A 27,322-nucleotide genomic window follows, 5' to 3' on the forward strand; every position below is an offset into this window, starting at 1 on the left:
AATCTATTTCCATCTTTATAAATTTGAAAAGTTTTAAAGGTATTTTATAGTACCTACTTTTTAAAAAGATTTATATTTTTTATTTCTCCCACCCCGCCCCCAGCCGTTGTCTGCTCTCTGTGTCCATTACTGTGTGTTTTTCTGTGTCTGCTCGCATTCTTGTCAGCAGTGCCAGGAATCAGCGTTTCTTTTTGTTGCGTCATCTTGCTGCATCAGCTCTCTGTGTGTACAGCGCTACTTCTGGGCAGGCTGCTCTTTTTTTGTGTGGGGTGGCTCTCCTTGCTGGGGCACACTTCTTGGCGCGGGTGCACTCCTTGAGCATGGGGCTTCTCTACGTGGGGGACACTCCTGCATGGCATGACACTCCTTGTGCGCATCGGCACTGCCCGTGGGCCAGCTCACTACACCGGGTTTGAACCCTGGGACTCCTTCACGGTAGGCGGACGCTCTTACCAATTGAGCCAAATCCGCTTCCTTATAGTACCTACTTTTACAGATGAAGAAACTGAAGCTCAGAGAAGTTAGGTAACTTGCCCAGGAGCACACAGTGATAGAACTAGGATTTGAATTCTTGTCTGTTTAACTCCATTCATAGTCTTAGCCTCTATCCCACTGTCTCCTAAAGAAGAAAAATATAAACATACAAGACAGTATGAAATCAAACGCTAGTGGGATGGGTTGGAGTTGTTTAGATGAGGAGATGAAGGGGGATTGGAGTCATTGGTAGGAGTAAAACCGGGCCTCCTGAATGGGTGACAGTTGGAAGATGGAGAAGGGAAGGAGGGCAAACTCCTGGCCTGGGCCTGTGACTGCCCAAGATGGCTTTTTTCCTTGGCCAAAGAATCTCAGTTCCGATTTTCCCCTCAGGAGATCTGCAGGGGTGGAGAGCAGGCTGTAAGCGTACCACCACGACCACGTAAACCCACATTCCTCGACTTTGGGTTCCAACACTCCAACAAAGGTTCTTTTTTTCCACGATCCTTTGTGGGCTGTGGTTAGGCGGGGAGTCAGGACCCGCATTCTAACTAACTGGTGTGGCCTCAGGCAAGTGCAGGGAACTTCACAGCTCCCAGGCAGTAATCCCTGCCAGTTATCTGTGTCTAGAGGAAGGCTGCAGGGGTAGCCCAGGCTAGAGAGGGTTTTTGAGGCAAGGAACTGGTACCAAGCAAAAGAGGGTTCTTTCCTCCTTCACGTCTTTAAAGCCAATTCCTGAGACCCCGGTTTCAAAGAGAAAGAGTTCATTTGCACCAGCAACGGCCTAATATTTTATAACATGGGTGTGCTAATGAATAACTGGGGTGGAGCTGGACCCAGGTTCCTTCGTTAATAAACATCAAGGGGCTGAACAAGATAGGGGTGGGTACCAAACCCGGCTGAGTCAGGAAGCTACGATCGTCAGGGATCAAGGTTCTGGGGTGGGAAATTACCGAGTAGAAGTCAGTCACAAGGTTTTTCATACGGATGTTAAACAGGTAGGTGGAGTGGTTAGGGTAAGTCAATCTGGAATTGCCATCACAAAGGGTGAATTAAGTTTAGAGCAACCCTGAAAACGGTGCGACCACTCCAGCTAGCTTCTGTAACTTCGGATATTAATCTTTTGCTGTTTTATGATATAAAGGCATCTAAATAATGAATTAATAATCATAATTATTTGTTAATTCTTAGCCCTCGGTTACCCCATCTTCCTTAAAGGGTGGGTGTTATTTGCTGAACAAGGTGGGAGCGGCCGTGGGAACCCGCCTCCCTGCAAGGAGGGGGCGCGGGAGCCGCCGCCAGCGGCCTGGAGGCCGGGGACCCTGGGGCGTTGTGCTCTCCTTTCCTTCCCGATTAAAGATGCCTGGGTGGATATCCACGCACCCGAGCAACCGCGGCTCTCCGTGACCGTGCAGCTCCTTTGCAGGGGCGAGGCTGCAGGACCCAACGGGCGAACTCCGAGCAAGGTCACGGGCGGGGGAGGGCGCGGAGGGAAGGAAGTGCGGGACAGCAGGCTGCGGGCCCGCCCCGGGAGCTCGGGCAGCAGCTGGCCTCAAGTGCCAGGAAGTGAAAGTCAGCCAGCCAGAGGAAAGGGGAAGAGGCGCACGCAATGAGCAGCAGCCGCAGGGAGAGAGGGAAAGAAAACCCCAGAGGGGTAAGTGTGCTGAGGCTCAGAGAGGAGGGTTCTGCCCAAAAGCCTGGGGCCGAAAGCTTAGATTGAGTTTTCTAATTCGCATTTACGATGTCTTGTCTTCAAACCACATCCTGTCCTTCACAGAGCTCATCCCTGAGGATTCGATGTGCGATGTGTGGTGCCCACATGCTCACAGCATCCTCTTCTTTTCCAGTGTGTGTTGGTCAGGCCTAATTTTCACTTCTAAGGGTGACACTTGATTATTCCTGAATCTTTAAAGAACAATATCAACTATGATTTGGTCCAAGGTAGTGTTAATTATTTTCCTCGAGGTTGTCTGCCGGTCAGCATTAGAAAAGTGCTTTAAAAGAAAAGCACTTGGTGTTGTTTAGGTAGGATACTTCCCCACTCAGAGTTGGAAAACTAAAAAATAGCCTTACCACCAATATTCATTATAAGATTCTTCTGTCACTAAAATGATGCAACAGCACAGATGCCAACTCTTATCTTTTTTTAAAATGTTTTTTTGCTTTTGATGAAATCGTCATCGCCAGCACTCCCTGCCTGCAATGTTCTCTCTTGTGCCTGTGACACGAAGTGAGACTGTGAGATGCCAAGTTCACTTGCTGAACTAAAACTGTCTAGTTTTTAGGCTGGTTTGGAGTTTCCTGGGGGAAGGGAAAGACTGGATAAATTATAACTGTTTCAGTTAATGTGCATCAGCATTCAATTCCTCGCCCTAAAATATGACCTCCAGTAGGCTTGCTATGCATGTTTTCTGAATGAAAAGATTTGAAAAAAGAAAGCTCAATTTATCAAAAAATCATTTTTTTAGGGCATAGAATCAGGATCATGGTTTAGTTCCTAAATCACTTACTGTTCCTGTCCATTATTGCCCTCCCTGATAGATTTTTAATTTTAGGCCTTAGGGGTGAAGGCCCTGGGTTTTACCTCTGGGAAAACGGTCCAGGGGCCAGCAGCATTGGCCTCGACTGGGAGCCTGTTAGGAAAGCAAACTCCCAGGCCCCTCCTGGATCCAGAGTTAGAATGTGCATTTTAACAAGTTCCCCAGATGATTTGTGTGCATGTTAACGTTTCAGAAGCACAGTGCTAAGGCACCTGGGCACCTTCCTGAGTCACCTGGTCAGGAGGCCTCCCCAGGCTTCAGCAAGTGATACCTGTAGCACACTGGGTAGGGACTGGAGGCCACAGAGGACTCATATTCCAGCTCTCCTGCTGAAGGGACTTTACTACATGGACAGGTGACTTAAAAAATAAAGAAAAAGAAAACAATTTCACACTTACAGAAAAGTTGCAAGAGTAGTACAAAGAACTTCTGTGTTCCCTTTACCTATATTCACCAATTAACAACATATGGCCACACATGCTTTTCTCTTTCTTCCTATATTATTATTACTACTTCTAAACTGTTGGAGAATTAGTTGCACACATTGGTGCTCCTGTAATTTTAAAGTTGTACGTGTACTTCCTAAGAACAAAGATATTCTCTTACATAATCATAATACTAGGGTACAAACCGGGGGTGGGGGGGCCTGAGAATACTTCTTTAAATTTTGCACCATAGGAGCCTGGCTTGTTTCACCCTTGCCCTGGCTCTGGACTTGACAGTTATCAAAATCAGCAAATCTAACAATGATTCAATACTATTATCTGATCTATAGTCCATATTATTGTCCCAATCATGTCCTTTATAAAAATTGTTTTCTTCCAGATCCAATTTGGGATCTTGTATGGCATTTTGTTGTCATGTTTTTTTAGTCTCCTTTAATCTGCCTTTTCTTTGTCTTTCATGACATTGATATTTTTTAAAACTATAGACTCTTTTTTAAAATAGAATGACCCTCAATAAGGGGGTCAAGTTACTTTAAAAAAAAAAAAAGATTTATTTATTTATTTCTCTCCCCTTCTCCCCTGCCCAGTTGTCTGCTCTCTGTGTCCCTTTGTTGTATGTGTTCTTTTGTGTCCTCTTGCATTCTCGTCAGTGGCACTGGGAATCTGTGTCTCTTTTTGTTGCGCAATCTTGCTGCATCAGCTCTCCATGTGTGGTGCCACTCCTGGGCAGGCTGCACTTTTTTCACATGGGGCGGCTGTCCTCACAGTACACACTCCTTGCACATGGGGCTCCCCTACATGGGGGACATCACTGCATGGCAAGGCAATCCTTGTGCTCATCAGCACTGCGTGTGGGCCAGCTCACCACACAGGCCAGGGTTTGAGGTTTGAGGTTCTGGGTTTGAACCCTGGACCTCCCATGTGGTAGGATGGATGCTCTATCAGTTGAGCCAAATCCGCTTCCTCAAGTTACTTTTAATAACTTGGTGGATCAGTTTCCTCACCTGCAGATTGAGAATGATTCCTGCTTCATGTTGAATAAAATAAAGACAGGCAACAGGCTTGACAAAGGGTATGTAGCATCAGGGCCATGCTAATTGTCTTTATCTCATTTAGTCTTCACTCAGACCCTTTCTTTTTACCCTCAGATAAGGAAACTGAAACTTGGAAGGAATAATAGCTACTAAGGGGTGAAGTGGGGACCTGAACCCAGTCATTCCAACTCCAAAGACTATTTGCTTAGTAACTATGGTAGAGAGGCTCATCTAAAATCTAAGCTTTTAAGATAAAATTTGCGTATCATAAAGGTCACCATTTAAACTGTAAAATTCAGTGGTTTTTAGTATATTCACAATGTTGTACAACCATCATCACTATCTAATTCCAGAACATTTCCATTACCCCAAAAAGAAACCTCATACTTCCCAAGGCCCCCCTTTCCCCCATCCTCTGGCAACCACTAATTTACTTTCTGTTTCTATGGATTTACTCATTCTGGACATTTCATGTAAGTGGAATCATATAATATTTGACCTTTTGTGACTGGTTTCTTTCACTTAACATAATGTTTTCAAGTTCATCTGGGTTGTAGCATGCATCAGAATTTTGTTTTGATGGCTGAATAATATTCCATTTTTGTGTATTTAGCACATTTTCTTTATCCATTGATCAGGTGAGGGACATTTGTGTTGCTTCTACTTTTTGGCTATTATGAATAATGATGCTGCTATGACTATTCATACACAGTTTTTGTGCAAACATAGTTTTTTCAATTCAGTTCTTTTGGGTATATAACTGGGAGAAGAATTATAGTGTCATAACTGTTTAACTTCTTAAGGAACTACCAAACTATTTTTTTCAATGGCTACACCTTTGTACATTCCCACCAGCTATGTATGAGGGTTCAAATTTCTCCATATCCTTGCTAACAATTATTTCCCTTTTTAAAATTATAGGCATCCTAGTGGGTGTGAAGGTACCTCATTGTGATTTTGATTTTATTTGCATTTCCCTAATGACTAATGGTGTTGATCATGCTTATTGGCCATGCACATAACTTCTTTAGAGATATGTCTATGCAAATCCTTTTTCTGTTTTTAAATTGAGTTGTCTTTTTATTGTTGAGTTATAAGTGTTCTTTATTTATTCTTGATAGCAGACCCTTATTAGATATATGATTTGAAAATATTTTTCTCACTGTATGGATTGTCTTTTCACTTTGATAGTGTCCTTTGACATGAAAAAGATTTTACTTTTGATATTCAACTTATTACTTTGTGCTGCTTGTGCTTTTGTAATCATATTTTAAGAAGCTGTTGCTAATATGTCATCATATTTAAGAAAGTGCTGTCATGAAGATTTATGCCTATGGTTTTAGCTCTCACATTTAGGTCTTTGGTCCATTTTGAGTTAGCTTTTGTATATGATGTAAAATGTAGATTCCATATCCATTCTTTTGCATGTGGATATGAGGTTGTCCCATCCTCATTTGTTGAAAAGACTGTTCTTTCCCCATTGAATGGTCTTGACATCTTTGCCAAAAATCACTTAACTATAGACATATGGATTTATTTCTGGAGTCTCGATTTTTAAGTTCCATTTATCTCTATGTCTCTCCTTCTCCCAATACCACGGTCTTTATTACTGTAGTTTTGTAGTAAGTTTTGAAATTAGCAAGTGTGAGTCCTCCAACTTTGTTCTTTTTCAAGATAATTTTGACTAGGGTGCATTTCCATATGAATTTTAGGATTGGCTTGTCTACTTATGCAAAAAAAAAAGCAGATGAAATTTAATAGGGAGTGCATTGAATTTGTGGATTGATTTGGGGAATATTGCAACCCAACTCCTCTATGGCATGGGACACGGCAACTGCAAGACCAAAGAACACAGTACAGTGTTAGACATGAGCTTTATTTATTGGGACTTAGAGACAGGAGAGGGTCTTTGGCAGGGGCTGGCTGAAGAATTAAAGTAGCACTCCACATAGGCGCCTTTGGGACTTGGAGTGACCCTGGATGGTGCTTCAGGGGCAATCACCGGACATTGTAAATCCTCCCAGGGCCCACTGGATAGAATGGGGGAGAGTGTGGGCCATGATGTGGACCAATGGCCATGAGTTGCTGAGATGCCCAGAGATGTACTTACCAAATGCAATGGATGTGTCATGATGATGGGAGTGAGTGTTGCTGGGGGGGGGAGGGGTGCGGAGGGAGGGGTGGGGTTGAATGGGACCTCATATTTTTTTAATGTAATATTTTTACAAAATCAATTAAAAAAAAAATAAAGTAGCACTCCACAAAGAAGTGGGAAAATGAGGGGTAATATATAGGGTCTCAGAACAAAGACATTTCATCACAGAGTTTCTGCTAGGGTCACATGAAGCACATAAATGGGATCCGGTGATGTTACCGTAGGAAAGAATTGTACAGCTTGGAGAAAATTACAGTCTACAATACTATCTATACATTGTTCTCCTGGGAGGAGGTTTGTTACCTTTTAATTTGTGTCCTGAGGCATGCAGGTGGCTGCATACTGAAGGCTGAGTTTCCCTTAGGTACTGGGAGCCAGGGCTAGGGGCCCGCAGTTTGCATTGCCCATAGGACACAACTGCATTTACGTTTCACAAGGTCAGTACTGCATACTACAGTATCCTGAGTCCTCCACCAAAAGCTAGTAAACCTATATAGACATGCTGCCAATGCCAAGAGAGGGAGTTAAACCAATTAAAAAGGGGATTAATAGCTAATTTACACTTATGTTCTCTTGCATATGATTTAAAACTTGTGAGACATTATAAGAGTGATCAGGAATATATACAAAACATTGAACATTATTTAATGAGAAGGTCTTGTTCCAAACTTGTTGATGGGTTGTACTCTGCCATGCCAGTAAGGTGTCACATGCTGTCCAATTTGCAGGAATTACAGTTTAAGGCAGATTGTGCGGGTCTAATAGTATACAAGCAACATTTTCATTAGTAGATAACAAAGTATGAGGTAGGGGAGTCCTTTGAGGAGGCTTCCAATACCATACATTTTCCCCTTCTAAATTCTTTGAGTTTTCTACAGTGAGATTAAAAACTAGTTTAGGAAGCGGACTTGGCCCAATGGATAGATAGGGTGTCCGCCTACCACATGGGAGGTCCGCAGTTCAAACCTCGGGCCTCCTTGACCCATGTGGAGCTGGCCCATGCGCAGTGCTGATGCGCACAAGGAGTGCTGTGCCACGCAGGGGTGTCCCCTGCGTAGGGAAGCCCCATGCACAAGGGTGTGCCCAGTAAGGAGAGCCACCCAGCGCGAAAGAAAGTGCAGCCTGCCCAAGAATGGTGATACACACACAGAGAGCTGACACAACAAGATGACGCAACAAAAAGAAAACACAGATTCCTATTGCCACTTATAAGAATAGAAATGGTCACAGAACACACAGTGAATGGACACAGAGAGCAGACAACTGGAGGTAGGGTGGGGGGGAAGTGGAGAGAAATAAATAAAAAATAAATCTTTTAAAAAAAACAACAACAAAAAACAGGTGTAATATGGGGACATTTTGGGGAAATTTTCCTGAATGACATTGTAATAACAGATACAAGCCATTATATATCTTGTCCTAAGTTATAAAATTGTGCAGGAGAGATGTAAACTACAATGTAAACTATAATCCATGTTTAGAAGCAATGCTGCAAAATGTGCTCACCAATTGCAACAAATGTACCACACTAATGAAGGATGTTGTTAATGTAGGAAAATGTGGGAGGGGTTGTGAGCGGGGCTTATGGGAATCCACCGTATTTTTTATGTAACATGTAATCTATGTATCTTTTTAAAAAAATAAAAAACAATTTTTAAGAAACATCATCACCACCAACAAAACTAGTTTAGGCATAAGGAGAGTCCACATGAACACACACAGGGCCCCAGCTGTTTGCTGTCCCGATTAGTTGCCTTTTTACCTTCACTCGTCAGCCTTCAGGGAACCAATAGGGAGGCCTTTTTGTTTGGAGTTATCCAGGACTCCTTTTGAGCCCAGGACTTTCAAACTGGGCCTTGTGACTAGGATCTTTGGTGGGCTTTATTCTGACCAGCTTTCTTCCCTGTTTCCTATGCTACCTGTCTCAACTCCCCCCCCCCCCAGAGAGTTTACACCCTTATTCTTTTAAAAAAGTATTTATTTATTTCTCCCCTTGCCCCTGCTCCGTTGTCTGCTTTCTTTGTCTATTTGCTGTGTGTTCTTCTGTGTCTGCTTGTATTCTCATTAGGTGGCTCCAGGTCTGAGACCTTCCAGAGTGGGAATTGTGCCACCTTAGCTCCCTGATCTGTTGTGTCTCTTATTGTCTCTTCTCTGTGTCTCTTTTTGTTGCGTCATCTTGCTGTGCCAGCTCTCCATGTGGGCCAGCACTCTGCACAGGTCAGCACTCCACATGGGCCAACTCACCACACAGGCCAGCTTGCCTTCACCAGGAGGCCCTGGGCATTGAGCCCTGGACCTCCTATATGGTAGACAGGAGCCCAATTTCTTGAGCCACATCTGCTCTCCTACATCCTTATTCTTAAGGGAGAGCTGAAGGGCGATAGCCATTCTTCTGTAACTTCTTCTTGCTGGATAGGGGCAGTAGTTTCTGCCTGGCAGGTGTGAAACTCCTGCTATTCTATTGAGACTGAGGGAAGGTGGGTCTGGCACTGGTTGGAACTGGAGGAAATCCCCCCATAACTAATGCCTTGTTCTAGAAGGCGATGATTTTGGAAGAAATAAACTGTTAGAATTTTGAAGATATGTGGTCCTACTAAAAGGATAAAAAACCTGCTGGGTTTGATATAAACTGCTACCCCCAGTTTCCACAGTGGTGATTATGCCTTGTTCAGCTGGGCGAAGGATGAGGAGAGACACTACCCTAGACATAAACTCACAAAGACAATATAGGGAACAACAAAATAAGCATATGGTAAGCAAAAAAAGACTTAATAGAGTCATTCTTTTATCTTAGAAGCATGTTTATTAACTACTTAGAAAATGAATTAAGTTTACCAGGACTTTTTACATGTTTAATATTCTTCTGCATATGCTCCAGAAGAGAAGAGATACTTTATATTCATCAGGTATATAGGTACAGCACTTAATATGGATTTGAGCTACAGTTAATAGATCTAAGCTTCAGTTTGACAATAGGATACATATTGTCTCTTCCTGGGAGCAGGCCATAATATTAATTGTTTGTTTAAGTTCTACTCACATTACTTTGGTAATTATTGCTCCACTTGGCATGTCCTTCACACCACTAATATCCTGCAGCACTGTTGGCCCTAGGGAGGCTCTGATGTTCCATTGGCCTGATGCACTGTGTTCTTTGGCACTATGAAACAGAGCCAGGCTGGAGGCAATGTCCATTGTAAATTTGGACATATTGAGCCATAGCCAGCTGCTGTAGGAGTCCAAAACTGCAATATAGTTTCCATTTCCATTCATTCAAGGAGCATGTCCAGAGATGTTGTAGATACTTTCATTGTTTTAGAGGTCTTAGTGATAGGCATAGCCAATAACTTAAAGGGAGAGGCAGCATGCAGGGTATGGGGGCACAAGAGAGTTTGACAATACTGAAGTTTGTCTCTTTTAATTTTTATACACTTTCTAAATTCTTTCGATGCAGTTAATATTAAATGTACTTAACTATTTTTACTACTTTACCCTTTACTTTTACACCTTTATCACAATTATGTTAATTAACAGGTATTTTAATTAGCAGTACAGGGGGGAAAAAACCCTTTCAAAATATTTTATGAAAACCTAAGATTCCCAGTAGAATTAAGATTATCTTCCTCTACCACCACCTTAATGTACAAATTGAGGTAGCCTCTGACATGTTCTCCTGTTATTACTTTCTAAAATCAATATCAATTCAGGTTTTTATTTACGAATGGCTTCTTGGAATTAGCTATTCAACTATTTCAGTTTAGAAAATGCTTTTGCAAACTTCCTATAACCATAAGTTACTTTTACCTTTAAATAAACTTATTAAATTACAATTAGCCACTAATAAAATTTACTTTTATACATTTAAACCTTGTCTTAAATTTCTCATTTTTTTCTGTGAAAACTAGTTATTTCACTTTAGGACAGATCTGTATTTTATCAAACATGAACTTAAAAATTTTTATTATCTTAAAGATTTAATATAGATAATACTAATTCATTTTATTAATATCCTATAACCTAGGGAGATTACACCTAAGCCAAATAAAATTGGAAATTATAGTTTATGCAAGGAATGTCCTTCTTTTCTCTCCCTTTACAGGAGGCTAAAACTTCCTTTCTATTTTAATAAAATTTTTGAATTGTGAATAACCTTAGAGCATACTAACTGCCAGGTTTTGTATATACTATAATTGTTTAATTTGTTTTAATCATAATTTCGAAAAGATCTAAAAAGATCTAAATGTCTAAGGACATTTTCTTTTTGTACTGAAATTTGGTAATTGGATTAATTACCCTCACTTTAAGACTGTTAAAAGGTTTAAATTGAGGAATTACAGACAAATTATTATTTTTAATTCTCCGACCTACCATTTTTCTATTTTGTCATCCCATTTTTCCTCCTTAGGGTCCTGTCCAACGGTGGTTACTATCCTCTGGACCTGAACTTGAGGCAGCCTGTGGCCTCTAGCCCAAGCATATCTATAAGCCAGGGTTACTCACTGATCATTAACTTGGTGCAGACATCAGTGAAAGAATCTTTCATCTCTGCCTATGCCAGGTGCCTGTCCCTTTCTAACTTTAACTCCTCTTTTAAGTGGTGCACAGAGGCCTTTGCCACTTGTTCTGCCTTAGTAGCCACCTGCAAGGTTCCTAACTGGGGCCATGCTATAGCTGCCACTATCTGGCAGTCTCCCTTTTCCTTATTTAAATGCATTGCTTTGCTACCTGTAGTAGCACAGTTAGTATACCTGCTGGAGTTTTTAGGGTGTCCCCATATTCTCATGGTGGTTCTCACTCGTCCTGGAGGGCAGCCATTCCTCTCCACATGGATGTTTTAGGCCAACCCGGGATTTCCCCTGCGAATTTTCCCTTTCGGAGCTCATGCCTGCTACTGCCAGTGATCCTTCTGTGTCCCGACTGGCTGCTCGCCAACTATTGCAATCCAATTCCTGAAGGGTATGGGCAGAGGTGGCTACAAGACCAAAGGATGTACCCAGCACATAATCAGACATGAGCTTTATTTATTGGGATTTATGAACAGGAGATATTCTCTCTGGTAGCAGTAGTCCAGAGAATGAAGACAGCACTTGGCAAAGAGGTAGGAAAATGAGGGGCAATATATAGATCTCAGAACAAAGTCATTTCATAACAGAGTTTCTGCTAAGGTCACATGAAGTACATAAATGGGGTCTGGTGGGAAGCGGATTTGGCCCAATGGATAGGGCATCTGCCTACCACATGGGAGGTCCAAGGTTCAAACCCAGGGCCTCCTTGACCCATGTGATGAGCTGGCCCATGCGCAATGCTGATGCGCAAGGAGTGCCATGCCATGCAGGGGTGTCCCCCACGTAGGGGAGTCCCACGCTCAAGGAGTGTGCCCAGTAAGGAGAGCTGCCCAACGTGAAAAAAGTGCAGCCTGCCCAGGAATGGCGCTGCACGCATGGAGAGCTGATGCAGCAAGGTGATGCACCAAAAGAGACACTGATTCTGGGTGCCGCTGACAAGAATAAAAGCAGACACAGAAGAACACACAGTGAATGGGCACAGAGAGCAGACAACTGGGGGCGGGGAAAGGGGAGAGAGAAAAAAAAAGCAGTGCTTGTTAAAAAAAATGGGGTCTGGTGATGTTACTGTAGGAAGAAATTGTACAGCCTGAAGAAAACTACAGTCTACAATACCATCTGTACATTATTCTCCTGTTAGGAGGTTTGTTATATTTTAACTTGTGTCCTGGGGCACGCAGGCAGCTGCTTACTGTGAGCTGAGTTTCCCTTAGGGAGGGGACGCCAGGGCTGGGGGCCCTTTAGACCCCTACATCATCTTAACAATATTAAATCTTCCAATCCATTGATGTCTTTCCAATTATTTAGATTTTCTTTAATGTCTTTCAAAAATATTTTGGGGAGCGGATATAGCTCAAGTGATTGAGCACCTGCTTCCCATGTATGAGGTCCTGGGTTCAATCCCTAGTACCTTCTAAAAACAAACAAATGAAAAACACAACTCTCATTAGGGAGTGGATGTAGCTCCCTATATTGCAGCTTGTACCTTCTCATGTACAAGATCCCAGGCTCAAATACATATGTATTTATGTATGTATGTATGTATTAGTTTTCAGTGTACAAGTCTTGCATTTCCTTGGTTAAATTTGTTCTTAAGCATTTTATTCTTTGTGTTGCTATTATAAATGAAATTGTTTTCATAATTTCATTTTTGAATTGTAAACTGCTAGTGGGCAGAAATACAACTGATTTTTCTATTTTAATCTTATATCTGGAACTTTGCTGGACTCATTTATTAGCTCTAAATATTTCTTGGATTTTTTAGGGTTTTCTATATATAAGAGCTTGTCATCGGTGAATAGGAATAGTTTTATTTCTTCCTTTCCAATCTGGATGCCTTTTATTTCCTTTTCTTACCTAATTGTCCTGGCTAGAACTTCCATTACAATGTTGAACAGAAGTGGCAAGAGCATATATCCTTGTTTTGCTCCTGTTTAGCAGGGGAAAGCTTTCTGTCTTTTCCATTAAGTATGATAGTATCTGTGGGTTTTTCATAAATGCCCATTATCAGCTTGAGGAAGTTTCTATTCCTAGTTTGTTGAGTGTGTTTTATTATGAGTATGTGTTGAATTTTGTCAAATGCCTTCTCTGTGTTTATTGATTTGATCATGTGTTTTAAAAATGTAAATGTTATTTACCTGTTCCCTGTCTTATTTGTAAACTGCATCACTGCAGTGGTGTTAATAACTTCAGGTTGTGAGTAGACTGAGCTTATTGTTCTTGTGTAATAAACATGTTTGGCTTATTTGTTTGTTTCATTAACAAAATATATAATGAGTCAGCAGGATAGTACTCCCAATGTACAGATCTGACTGACTAAGCTTCCTGTTTTACAATCTATGAGCAACTCTTCTTTCTTCCAGCTTTATTCTTCGTACTTGCCTTATAAAAATGGCCAGTCCCATTCCACACAATCTCTTTTTGAAAATAGAGCAGGAAGAATCACTTTTCAACTTATGTTTTGAGGCCTATAATACTCTGACTCCAAAGCCAGAAAAAGACATCTCAAGAGAAGAAAAATACAAAAATATCCCTCCTGAAAATAGACATAAAATCCTTAACAAAATATTAGCAAATCAAATTCAACAAAGCATAAAAAGGGTAATACACCATGCCCAAGTGAGGTTTATCACAGGAATGCAAAGTTGGTTTAATATTTGGAAAACAATCAATTCACCTTATCAGAAATTACTGAGGAATAAATTTAACAAAAGATATGCAAGTCCTGAACACTGTAAACTACAAAACATTGCTAAGAGAAATTAAGACCTAAATAAATATAGAGGTGTACTATGTTCATGGATTGGAAGACTCAGTATGTTAATATATCAACTTTCCTCAAATTGATTTATAAATTCAATACAATTCCAATAAAAATTCCTATACATTTTTCACATAGAAATTAAAAAGCTGATCTTAAAGTTTTATAGAAATGCAAAGGATCTAGAATAGTGAAGACAAATTTCAAAAAGAACACAGTCAGATACCGTATATTTCCTGATTTTAAGACTCATTATAAAGCTATGGTGAATAAACAGTATGGTATTGGCATAAGGATGGACATACAGATCACTAGAAGAGTCCAGAAATATACCTATACTTACATAGTTAATTGATTTCTGACAAAGGTACCAAAGCAATTCAATGCAGAATGAATAGCTTTTATTTCATTAAACAATGCTGGAAAACTTGATATCCATATGGAGTAAAGTGAACTTTAACTGTTTCCTTACACCATGTACACAAATCAACTAAAAATGAATCACAGACCTAAATTTTAGAAGTAAAAGGATAAAAACTCCTAGACAAAATATAGGAGAAAATCATTGACCTTGAGTTAAGCAAAGATGTCTTAAATAGGTCACATAAAACAAAAACTATAAAAGAAAAAAAGATTAATTGTAGTTCATCAAAATTAAAACTGTTTGTCAAAAGACATTTTTAGCAAAATTAATAGGCACACCACAGATTAGGAAAAAATATTTGCAAAATATTTTTGTGACCAAGGACTTGTATCTACTATATATAAAGAACTCTGATGATACAATAATAAGAAGTCAAAAGATTTGAAAAGACACATCACCAAAGAAGATATACATATGGTCAACAAGTCATTAAGGAAATGCAAATTAAAAACACAATGAGATATAACTGCACACCTATTAGAATTGTTAAAATTAAAAAAGACTAACATTATCAAGAGTTGGAGAGGATATGGAGCAGTAGAAATCCTCGTACATTGCTAGTGGGAAGTGGTAAAAACATTTTGGAGTTTCTTAAAAAGTTAAATGTACACTTATCCATTCAGTAATTCCTCAACTAGGTATTTACCCAAGAGAAAGGCAAACATATGTCTATACAGACTTGCTCATTTATGTTCATAACAGCATTATTCACAACCACAAAAAATGGAAACAACTCAGATATACATTAACTAGTAAGTGGATGAAATAAAACGTGGTATAGACATACAATGGACTACTACTCAGCAATAAAATGGAACTTACTACTGATATACACAAAATCATTTTGGATCTCAAAAACATCATACTGAATGAAAGAAGCCAGATACAAAAGACTGCATATGTGATTTCATTTATATGAAATTCTTGAAAACCAAAACCTCTCCAACAGGAACCAGCAACAGTGGTTCCTGCAGAGTAGCACAAGGGAATTTTTTGGAATCATGAAAGTGTTCTAAAACTTGATTTTAGTGATGGTTGCATAGTTGTAAATATTTATCCAAACTCTTTAAACTTTTTATTTAAAAGGGTAAAGTTTATAATATGTAAATTATATCTCAATAAAACTAACAAAACAAAAACCATGCCTGGCCTCAAATGAAGTTCAATTCATCAGCATGTCTTCCTTCCTTCTTAGTCAGGCCCCAAATCTATCTTCCCAGCCTCATCTCCTGCCTCTCTTTCCATACATTCATTCAACAAACATTCTCTGACACTTACTGTGTACAAGGCCTAGTGTTAAGCACACAGGGAAAGTAAGGAAAGAGAATCTCTATCTTCATGGATCTCACAGCCTAGGCTGGGAGCAGAAAGAAAGGTACCCAACTCTGACAAATATTAGGGAACGGTTCCTAGAGGAGTAGTGTCTTAAAAGAGAAGAAGAGGGTGTGTTCCACATAGAGCCTAGGTTTGTCACTTGGAATTTCAAGTTTTAATCAACTTTCAATTTAATTTTTTGAATAGGTAATACATTTACATGGTTCAACAATAAAAGAAATTATACAATGAAAAATTTCCACCCCCTAAGTTCCCACCCTTCCTCCATGCAACTGTACTTATGTGTCTGCTATAATCTTAATTTCTTTCTGCAGAAACAAGCAATTGTAAATATATATTATTTTCCTTCTTTTAAATACAAAAGATAGTATAATATACATAATATTCTGGACACATTGTTCTGGACCTTCTATAACCTTTTATAAGTGGTGTTTTGATTTTATTTTGTTTTGTTTCGTACATGGGCAAATATATCTATGGCTACATTTTTTTTTTTTTAATTTTTTTATTTTTTATTGACTTTGTAATAATATTACATTAAAAATATATATGTGAGGTCCCATTCAACCCCACCCCCCACCCCCCCTTTCCCCCCCCCCAACAACACTCGTTCCCATCATCATGACACATCCATTGGATTTGGTAAGTACATCTTTGGGCACCTCTGCACCTCATATACATTGGTTCACATCATGGCCCATACTCTCCTCTATTCCATCATGTAGGCCCTGTGAGGATTTACAATGTCTGGTGATTACCTCTGAAGCACCATCCAGGGCAGCTCCATGTCCCGAAGACGCCTCCACCTCTCATCTCTTCCTGCCTTTCCCCATACCCTTTGTCCATTATGTCCACTTTTCCCAATCCAATGCCACCTCTTCTATGTGGACACTGGATTGGTTGTGTCCATTGCACCTTTATGTCAAGAGGAGGCTCAGATTCCACCTGGATGCTGGATGCAATCCTCCCATTTTCAGTTGTAATCACTCTAGGCTCCATGGTGTGGTGGTTGTCCTTCTTCACCTCCATCTTAGCTGAGTGTGGTAAGTCCAATAAATCAGATTGTAGGTGCTGGAGTCTGTTGAGGCTCAGGATCTGGCTATCACATTGTCAGTCCAGAGATTCAAATCCCCTAAATATATCTTAAACCCCAACATTAACTGCACCTCCAGCACATTAGCATGAAAGTCTTATGAAGGGAGATCCCATCTGAGTCCAGATTCATCACACATAAACACCATTTCCAAAGAGGGGCCATCTGCCCTGGTAGTTAACCCCATCGGCCATGACCATAACTCCCATGGGTCTCTTTAGCCCTCAAAGGAACCAATATCTGGGGGTTGTATCTGCTTTATCTGTCTCTCTGACTCTGCTCAGTTGTGCATGAGGGCAAACCTTCTGCCAGCCTCCAGACTCTTTTTTAGAAACTCGTAGCCATATAAACTCATTTCTCCTTTCCATTTCCCCCTTACTTTAGGTCAAACAGCATTTTAAAGTCATGGTATTTTATGTAGACATGGATATTCTGCTGATCCGCATTGAACCTTCCGTATAAGGTCATTTTCCAGTTGCATCATCAGTTGGTAGTTGATAGTGGTCCCTCGTTGTCTATGGCTACATATTGAACTGTTGTTTTTTTTTTAAAGATTTTCTTCTTTTTTTAATTTTTTCTTATTTTTTTAATTTTTTAACCCCCCTCCCCAGTTGTCTGCTCTCTGTGTCCATTCGCTGTGTGTTCTTCTGTGATCGCTTCTTTCCTATCAGCAGCACTGGGAATCTGTGTTTCTTTTTTGTTGCATCATCTTGTGTCAGCTCCCCGTGTGTGCGATGCCATTCTTGGGCAGGCTGTACTTTCTTTCGCACTGGGCAGCTCTCCTTACGGGGTGCACTCCTTGCGCATGGGGCTCCCCAAGCGGGAGGACACCTCCGCATGACAGGGCACTCCTTGCGCGCATCAGCACTGCGCATGGGCCATCTCCACACGGGTCAAGGAGGCCCGGGATTTGAACCGTGGACCTCCCATGTTGTAGGCAGACGCCCTATCCATTGGGCCAAGTCCACTTCCCATATTGAACTGTTTTTAACCATTCCACAAAGACACCAACCATCTCCATATATCTAGGCTGCTTCCTCTGCCTCAATCCAACTCAATCCTTTTTTTTTGTTCATTTATATATTTATTTCTAAGCATTCAATTGTCCCACTTAAACAAAACCTTTCCAAGTTTTAAAATAACATTAGTTAATATTATAACCAAATGTATAAATGTGGTAACTCTTAAAGTCACTTATATGTTTTAATACCTTTTACAAACTTGGTAAAATTTCAACATTAAATCACAGATATATACCATTTATTCAATTACATATTTTGACTTGAATTATAAAACTAACCTGTAAGATACACTAATGCCATAGGTTCAACCTTAAAACTTAACAAGCATATGCAGATTATTCCTTAACATGGAAATATTGAGAATATGCTACTTAATTCTTTTTGCTGGCAAACTCCTTTACCTCGAGATCAACTCAAATATCACCTCCTCTGTGAAGCCTTCTGAACTCCCTCAGGCAAGATTTAGCTACTTCTCTTTTTTCTCTCAGTATTCCATTGCCACATTGTCAGAATTGTCTATTATCACTTCACTCTTCCTCCACTAGAAAGGGGGTTACTCAAGGGCATGTGCTGTAATAAATTTATCTCTGAATTCCTTAGTACTAGGCACGTGTTAAGTATTCAATAAAATATGCATTGCATGAATGAGGTGGTCAGGACTGACAAAGAGTGTTGTATGGTTGCCTCCGAAAATCTTTTAATACTTATGAGAACTGCTGCCAGACATAGGTGGACTGTGATTTTCCTTCCCCTCCCATTGAATTCCTTCCTTCCTGCCTCCACCCCTCTGCCCCTTGGGATTCTCTCCACAGCTGCCCTTCTGACCCACATTGGATCAGAAATGGATAGAAGATACTACAGCTCTTTTTTGGTGGGGAGGGGGAATAAAAAGGAGCATTAGTTCCACCATTTTCTCTCTTCCTCAACAAGTCTTTGCTCTCCTTTAAAACTAAAGGAACAAATACGTTGGTAGTCAAATGTCCATCAAGGTCACCTTCAGGTATAACTTTCTAACTTTAATCCAAAAGAGAAGTCAGAATTTTCTACATTGCTTTTAGGAATGTGGGAAACACTTGCAGTGTTCAGGTTAATCAATATTGTAATTTTCAAGGCAACTTGGTTTATTTTTTAAAATATTAGGTTAACTCTAAATAGTCATGATACTTACATGTGCCTGGAGTTGTCAATTGCTAGGTCATTTCCAACTTGATATTTTATTATATTCCTTTCTAGGAAGGCAGTGATGGACTTCTTTTTCCACCCCTGGGATGAAAATGTTGAAGCCCTGAATTCTCACCTTTGGGAAACTAATGTTCTTAGGAGGTGGAGCCATTAAAAAAAACAAAAGAATTAGCCCCCAAGATTAGAGAGAGATGTGAGAACTGAGATGTTTCAACAGGAGAAGTTTTAGGGAAAGGTGATAGCTTAGCTCCCTTTGAGTGATTTGGGGCTATGGTCTTCAAAATTTCTTGCAAGCTTACCTCCTAAAAGGAATTTGATAAACTATGTATTTCTTGTACTTTTAAAGGTCATATATGAAATATTTCATCAAAAGTTTAAATAATGACAAGCTTTGTTATTTCTGGCATATTGTAAGTATTGGCATTTTTATTATAAATGAAATTGTTACATCATTCTTTAAGGGTATCCAAGAGAATCTAAATATCATAAATGTTTAAATGTTCATCCATTTTAAAAAATACATGAACAATGTTTCCTTTAAAATAAATTTTACATCACTCTTTTTCTCCTTACCTTGTATTTCCATTCCACTTTCCTCTGAACATTTTAATATAGTATTTTAGGCCAGAGAGCCTTTTATTGATCAATCTATTGTATTTCCCTAAAACAAAATTTTAAAGAAATTCTTGTGACCAGAAGTATACAAATTTTTAAAAAAAATCATGATTATATTAGTACAATTTTAATACCAAATTGATCTAAACAGCATCATTATATTATTAGTACAATTTTAATACCAAATTGATCTAAACAACATCAATTTTAATAAATAAATAATTAAAATTGAAGGGTAAAATTTTATTGTTGAAATAAAATAGGGCTCAGAATCAACTCTTTCTAGTTTTCATGTTTATGTATAGACACATGAGACACCTTGTTCATTCATTCAACATATATTTATTGAGCACCCTCTATGTGTCAATAGCTATTCTAGGCTCTTTGGATATAACAGTAAACACAACAGAAAAATCCCTGCCCTCATGGAGCTTACGTTCTATGGGGGGGAAGAGAGACAATAAATAAAAATCATAATACATAAGTAAATATATGTATGTTAGAAGAAGATAAGTACTATGGGGGGAAAAGAGCATAGTAAGGGGGAGCTGGAGTAGAGAATGAGGGAAAGAATGGGTTGCAATTTTAAATAGGTCAGGGTGGGCATCAATAAGAAGATGATATTTGACCAAAGTAGGTGAGGGAGATGACCATACATTTATTTGGGAGAATGGATATGAGGTTGAAGAGTCCAGTATGACCCTAGGGTTTTTGGACTCAGAAACTAGAAGGATGGAGTTTCCTATAAGGGAACAGGTTTGAAGGAGAATATAATTTAGTTTGTGCTCTGTTAAGTTTGAGGTATCCAGTAGATTGCTGATACCAGTGAGAGGTCAGGCTGGAGACATAAATTCGGACCCAATGATATCATATATCTTAGATGGTGTTGAAAGCCAGGAGACTGGATGAGATCATCAGAGTGAGTCCCTGGCCACTGAAAGGTTAAAAAGTTTGGGAGAAGAGATGGAATCACCAAAGGAGACAGAGATGGGAGAGACCAGTGAGGAAGAAGGAAAATGAAGAGTGTGGTTAAAAAGAAAAAAAATGAATCAAGTGATTAGCTGTGTCATTTATTACAGACAGGTCAGTTAAGATGAAAAGTGAGAATAGATCATTTTATTTAGCTATATAAAAGTTCATTGTTGATCTTGGCAAGAGGAGTTTTGGTAAAGGAGTGTGGGTGAAAGCCTGAATGGAATGGGCTTAAGAGAGGTGTGAGACCTCCCATTCAGCTGAAGACTTAACATATGCCAAATACATAACCCCATGTGTGTGGTTATGATTTTACTACATACGTTTGTAGTTTTAACATACATGTAATGTTTGGCGTGCATTTTTTTTTTAAAGAGATACCAGGGATTGAACCTGGGACTTCATACTTATGAAGCAGTTACTCAACCACAGCTCCACGCACTCATCATTGGCATGTTTTTGAATGTTATAAAAATGCTATCATATGGTACAAGTCCTCCTGAAGAGGAAAAAAAAAGAATGAGAGAACTGGAGTCAGAAGGTATAGAAAATTCTTAGAAGGTTTGTTGCAAAAAAAGGAGAGAAATGGAGAGATCGCTGACTGTGGAAGCAGGTCAAAGAGAAGACGTTTTAGGATTTTTAGTATTGGAGAAATTCAGCTGCTTGTATACAGGAATGATCCATTAGAGGGGAAAACATTGATAATATAGATGAGAGGATAATTGCTGGAGTGATGGTGGTGATCTTGGTTAGACAAGAGACAACTGGGATCTTTTGCCTAAATGAAGGGAGCACTTTAGTTAGCAGCATGGAAAATTCAACTATGGTAATAGAGGAGAAGGCAGAGAAGAAGGCACAGATGCTGGTATGTGGGTAGCTGTAATGTGGGAGTCTGTGGAAGCTTTCTTCTGACTGCTTCAATTACCTCAATGAAATAGAAAGCAAGGTTATTAACTGATGCAAGGGGAGGAAGTGTTGGTTAAAGGACAGAGACATATGAAATAGTCATCTAGGATGTTGGATTGTTGGATAGCACTAAGGGCCCTCTTGAGGTTCCTGGTGATGAAATTAAAGTGAAATTAATCAGTGTAATTGTGTCTTATTTCCTATTCACGTTTAGTTGCATGGGTGCCAGCATGGAATAGGTGGGAGCTGGCTTTAATCAGCGTTGTGAGTGGGGCAAAGAGGTTGAAAGCGTGCACAAGGGGGTGATTATAATGATTGGCCAGTGGTTTAAGCTGAGTAAGGATGGGAGAGAGGATATGAAGTTTGAAAAATTGTTGGAGTTAGAGCACTAGAAGGAGTGACCTGGAAATATGAGGTGGTGGTCAGTGTGAGAAATTTGAAATTGTGATTAGGAAGAAGTTGTGGAGTTTGATAACACAGGCTTCAGTATGACCATGGGGATGAGTGGCTGACTTAGGACAGAGGACAAAATCCTTAAGGAGGACAATTCAAGGACCTGAGAAGCCAGGGTTATTGGGAAGATTATTAAGTATATATTATAGCCATCTAGGATTAAGACAGTGGTTTTGGAGAGACTGAGAGGAGCATATTGTGAAAAGAAAAAAAAGGGGGGGTGTGGAACAAGAACAACAATGAGGGACCCCATATGACAAAATTTAAAGCTGAATTGAGATTTTTAAGGAGGAGGGAGAGGGTGGTGAGGAGCAAGGATGAGCAGTAAGGACACAAACTCCGAGTCCAGGCCCAGTCTCTGAGGTTTATGGTTGAAAACAGTCTCACCACAGCTTGAGAGAGAAAAGGGAAAGCAGTGTCCTCAGGGGAAAGTTAGGTTGCCCTCGAGCAAGAACAGGAAGGGAACTTGAAGAGAAATAAGAGAGGCTGAGTTTATAGGAAACTTTATTTGCATAAATAAATAAATGGTGGAGTAGACAGACTCTAGGATCCCTGTCTCCTGGTGTTCAAGCCATGGTCTTCCCTTCCTCTTGAATGTGGCTGGCACCTGTGACTTGCCTCTGGCCAACAGAGATGCAAAGGTGACAGGATGTTTGTGATTGTTACATAAAATTGTAAACCCTGTCTTGCTGAGAAACTCCCCTTTGCTGCCATATTGTGAGCTTCCCTCTGGAGAGGCTCACATGGCAATGAATGGAGGGGACCTCCAGCAGACAGCCAGCAAGGGACTGAGGTCCTCTGTCGTGCAACCTGCAAGGGACTGAATACTGCCAATCCTTTCCCTGCCGAGCCTGAGGTAAGCACCCAGTCTTAGTTGACACCTTGACTGCAACCTTGCAACGGACCTGGCTAAGCTGTGCTTGGACTCCAGACCCCCAGAAACTGTGAGACAATAAATGATGCCATTTTTTTTAAAATAAAATTTTATTGAAGTATATCATACATACATGGATATGCATAAACAGTAAATGTATAGTAAAAGTTGTGATCTTACAAAACAAACATGCATATCATCGTACAGGGCTCTCATATATCACCTCACCACCACCACCTTGCGTTGTTGTGAAACATTTGTTAGAAACTATGAAAGAACTATAGCCCATATCTTACATTTGGTGTATTTCCCCCACCCCCAATCCACCTGATTATTAACACCCTGTATTAGTATTATGTATTTGTTATAACTCATGAGAGAACCTTTTCATATTTGTTCTGTTAACCACAGTTCTCCTTCCACCTGGATTCCCTGTTATACAGTCCCATGCTTTGTACAATCCATTCAAAAGTTCACTTAGGGGCTCTCATTTTTATCACAGAGTAATCCTGTCATCACCTCAGTCAATTTTAGAACATTTTCATTATTCCAAAGGAAAAATCCCATATCCCCTTATACCTCCCTATTGATGTCCCTTAGAATTGATACATCTTCTTTGCCAATGCTGCAAAAATATTACAATAGTACTGTTAACAATCATTGATAAGTTATATTAGTTATAATTTCCCCATGTATCACCAAATTCTTAACATTTTAAAAGGAACATTTTTATACTTGTACTATTAACCACAATCTCCCTCCACTGAAATCACTGTTATACATTCTCTAGATTATTCTCTAGCTTCCTTTCAATTGACATTTATATCCACAGACTTTCAGCTACAATCACATATATAAATTAGCAGTGTTAGTTATACTCACTATAATGTTATAAACTCTATTCATTTCCATACTTATACAATAAACCTTATTAAAAATTCTACATATGTTAAGCATCAGCTCCCTTTTTCACCTCACATTCTACCTCCTAGTAACCTACACTCTAGAGTTTACCTCCGTGAGTTTACTCATTGTATTTAGTTCATATTAGCTAGACCATGCAATACTTGTCTTTTGTGTCTGGCTTCTTTCACTCAGCAGGACATCCTCAAGGTTCATCCATGTTGTCATATGCGTCCTGATTTCTTCTTACAGCTGTGTATATACCACATTTTGTTTATCCATTCATCGGTTGATGGGCATTTGGGCTGTTTCCATATTTTAGCAATTGTGAATAATGCTCCTAGGAACATGAATGTGCAAATGTCAGTTCTTGTCCTTGCTTTCAATTCTTCTGAATATATTTCTGGTTATGGGATTGCTGGATCATACGGCAATTCTATATTCAGCCTCTTGAGGTACTGCCAGACTGTCTTCCACAGAGGCTGCACCATTTTACATTCCTACCAACAGTGAAGGAGTGTTCCTATGTCTCCAGATCTTCTCCAGCACTTGTAGTTTTCTGTTTTTTCAATAACAGCCATTCTATAAGGTGTGAAATGATATCTCATTGTAGTTTTGATCTGCATTTCCCTACTAGCTAGGGAAATGTGTTTTTTGACCATTTGTATTTCCTGTTTGAAAAAATGTCTATTCAAGTCTTTTGCCCATTTTTAAATTGGGTTTCTTGTCTTTTTATTGTTGAGTTTTATGATCTCTTTATATAACAAGGATATCAAACCTTTATTGGATATATTTTTTCCAAATATTTTCTCCCAGAAGGCTGCCTTTTTAATTTCTTGACAAAGTCTTTTGGAGAATAAAAGTGTTTAATTTTGAGGAGGTCCCATTTATATTTTTTCTTGCTCATGCTTCGGGTGTAAGGTTTAAGAAATTACCGCCTATCACAAGATCTTGAAAATGTTTCCCTACATTTTCTTCTAGGAGTTTTATGGTTCTAGGAGTTTGAAAGCTCCTTCTAGCAGCTTTTATAATTATGTCCTTGATCCATTTTGAGTTAATTTTTGTCTAAGGTCTGAGACAGGAGTCCTTTTTCTTTCTTTTGGATATGGATATCCAGTTCTCCCAGCACCATTTGCTGAATAGACTGTTCTGGCTTAGCGGGGTGGGGTTGACAGCTTTGTTAAAATGTATGCAGTTTTAAGCTACTTAATTTGTGGAAATGTTGTTATACAGCAATAGATAACTAATACAGATTGGAATGGAAGAAGTTTATAGCAATGTTACTCAATTCTCTGAGCTCCTTCTGAGGTGGATGTCTAAGAATCACATATTGGTCTATTAACAAATCATTTTTAATGCCTATCAACTGACAGCTTAGTTAGGTCTTCCTTCAATTTTGGTAACAGCACAGAATTGGAAACCACTTGACTTGCAAAGGAATTTAATACAGATTCATTAGAGTTGTTCACTTTCTCAGCATGGGCACCACTATTTGAACTGTGCCTTCGAATTGTCCTTGGAGTCTCTTATACCTCCGGTCATGCATCTTAATAATGGATGAGAGTTTTTACTTTCTTTTATAAGGTGGGAGAAGGACAATTTTGAAAGGAAATTCTTGTCCTTTGGTGCCTTCTAGAGCTGAACGATTTTAGAAAAGAATGCATATGTGAGGAGAAGTATGGGAGCCCGTATGTTATGCATGTTTGTTTTGTAAGTTCACAACTTTTACTATACGCTTACTGTTTTGTAAGTTTGCAACTTTTACTATACACTTACTGTTTACTATACACTTACTGTTTATGCACAACTTTAATAGACACTTACTGTTTACTATAAACTTACTGTTATGCACAACTTCTACTATACAGTTACTGTTTATGTATGAATGATTTACTTCAATAAACTCCTTTAAAGATTTATTTTTATTTATTTATTTCTCTCCCCTCCCCTGCCCGCCCGCCCCTGGTTGTCTGCTCTCTGTGTCTATTTGTTGTGTCTTCTTCTTTGTCCACTTCTGTTGTTGTCAGTGGCACGAGACTCTGTGTTTCTTTTTGTTGAATCATCTTGTTGTGTCGGCTCTCCCTGTGTGCAGCACCATTCCTGGGCAGGCTGCACTTCCTTCCCACTGGGCGGCTCTCCTTATGGAGCGCGCTCCTTGTGTGTGTGGCTCCCCTATTCGGGGGACACCCTTGCGTGGCAGGGCGCTCCTTGGGCGCATCAGCACTGCTTACGGGCCACCTCCACAGGGGTCAAGGAGGCCTGGGGTTTGAACCGTGGACCTCCCATGTGGTAGACCGATGCCCTAACCACTGGACCAAGTCTGCTTCCCTTCAATAAACTCTTTTTAAAATAAAATAGTACATAGGATAGTGGAATTTCTGGAAATGAATTCCCTTAAAACTAGCCTTGGGAAGTCTTCATGAACACATAAGTTTATGAAAAACTTCCTGGCATTCGACAGAAAAGCCTGCACTTGATGGAAAGGAGGACAAAACGGGCTGGGGATGGGGGACTGTTTGTGAATGCCCGGGAGGACGAGTGCAGCAGACAGTGGGAGACAAGGCCCAGGAAAAGACTTCGGAACTTTCTAGTGGGACTATCAACTGGAAGTGTTTCCTGGTTGGTGAAAAAAAAATGTATATATATAGTGTGTTCTGACACTTTTTAAGTTACAAGAGAAATATATACATATTGTAAAAAATTCAAATAGAACAAGTATAAAATCAAAATCAGTGTACGTCTTTCTCCATCAACAGGTAACCCAATTAGTAGGTGTGTTGTAGACATGGATTCTGAGATTCCGCCTCAACTCTTCCAATAAGAATCACGTTTCAGGACACTTGGCAAGACTCTCAAGTTTGATTCCTTGATTAATGTCCTGTGCGTCTCCATAACCCAAGGGGGCGTATCACGAGTTTAAACACCTTTGGATTTCGTGATCCGGGGCTGGTAGGAAGATAAGGAAGTTGCGGTCACTGTCAGTCTCTTCCCACATTAAACCGCTACAACCACCTTCTCTCCGGATCTAGCACTTGGACTTTAAAGTCTAATTTTTTTGTCCACGCAGGTCCTCAAAAAGGGGGGAGAGGGCGGGGAAACTCCGCTGATCGCTATTCATAAAGACTTACTAGGCGCCAACTATTACTCTGACTCTATAGGAGTGCAGTCCTTTCTAACATCCGGCTTCGGTACTTTTTGGAAAGGGATGCCAGCTCCTCTGATGACCATCCTCTCCAGGCAGCCTTTCCCCCATCAGAGTGGAACAGAGCCCTCCGCCACGGCCCAAGCTCTATCCAGGACTCTCAACCGCCTGCCGACCCGCGCTACTCGGCGGGCGCCTGCGCAGAGCGACCCTCCCGTCACCAGGGGCAGGGGGCGGGGGCAGCGGGGAGAAAGGAAAGCCGAGGGGGAATAGGGCCAAACCCTGAAATTACCCGGATGTGGTCTCCGCGCGCGCATGCTCAGTGTCCGCTCGACAAGTTGGCAGCAACAACACGGCCCTGGTCGTCGTCGCCGCTGCGGTAACGGAGTGGCTTGGGTGGAGGAACCCGCGTTCGTGCCCGCCAGCTCT

The 27,322-nt window shown here is 40.2% G+C and overlaps 1 protein-coding gene and 1 long non-coding RNA gene across 3 annotated transcripts in view; one reads left to right on the top strand and one right to left on the bottom strand.

The window, feature by feature from the left end:
- The first annotated feature begins 1,738 nt into the window (after window positions 1–1,738).
- The window catches only part of SMAD4 (SMAD family member 4), a 97,232-nt gene continuing 71,648 nt past the window's right edge, over window positions 1,739–27,322 (top strand). The window contains exon 1 of one of the 2 annotated variants that reach the window (XM_004461407.5): window positions 1,739–2,128. The gene's annotated coding sequence lies outside the window, so the exon portion shown is untranslated. The remainder of the gene's footprint in view (window positions 2,129–27,322) is intronic. The other variant, XR_011646001.1, reaches the window with a different exon arrangement.
- LOC101433441 (uncharacterized) lies at window positions 22,940–27,282 on the bottom strand. The gene is made up of 2 exons (XR_011646002.1): window positions 27,186–27,282; window positions 22,940–26,697 (listed from the first exon to the last, which is right to left on the bottom strand). It is a non-coding gene; the product is annotated as an uncharacterized lncRNA (long non-coding RNA).

This window comes from Dasypus novemcinctus, chromosome 16 (assembly GCF_030445035.2).
Source record: "Dasypus novemcinctus isolate mDasNov1 chromosome 16, mDasNov1.1.hap2, whole genome shotgun sequence".
NCBI lineage: Eukaryota > Metazoa > Chordata > Mammalia > Cingulata > Dasypodidae > Dasypus > Dasypus novemcinctus.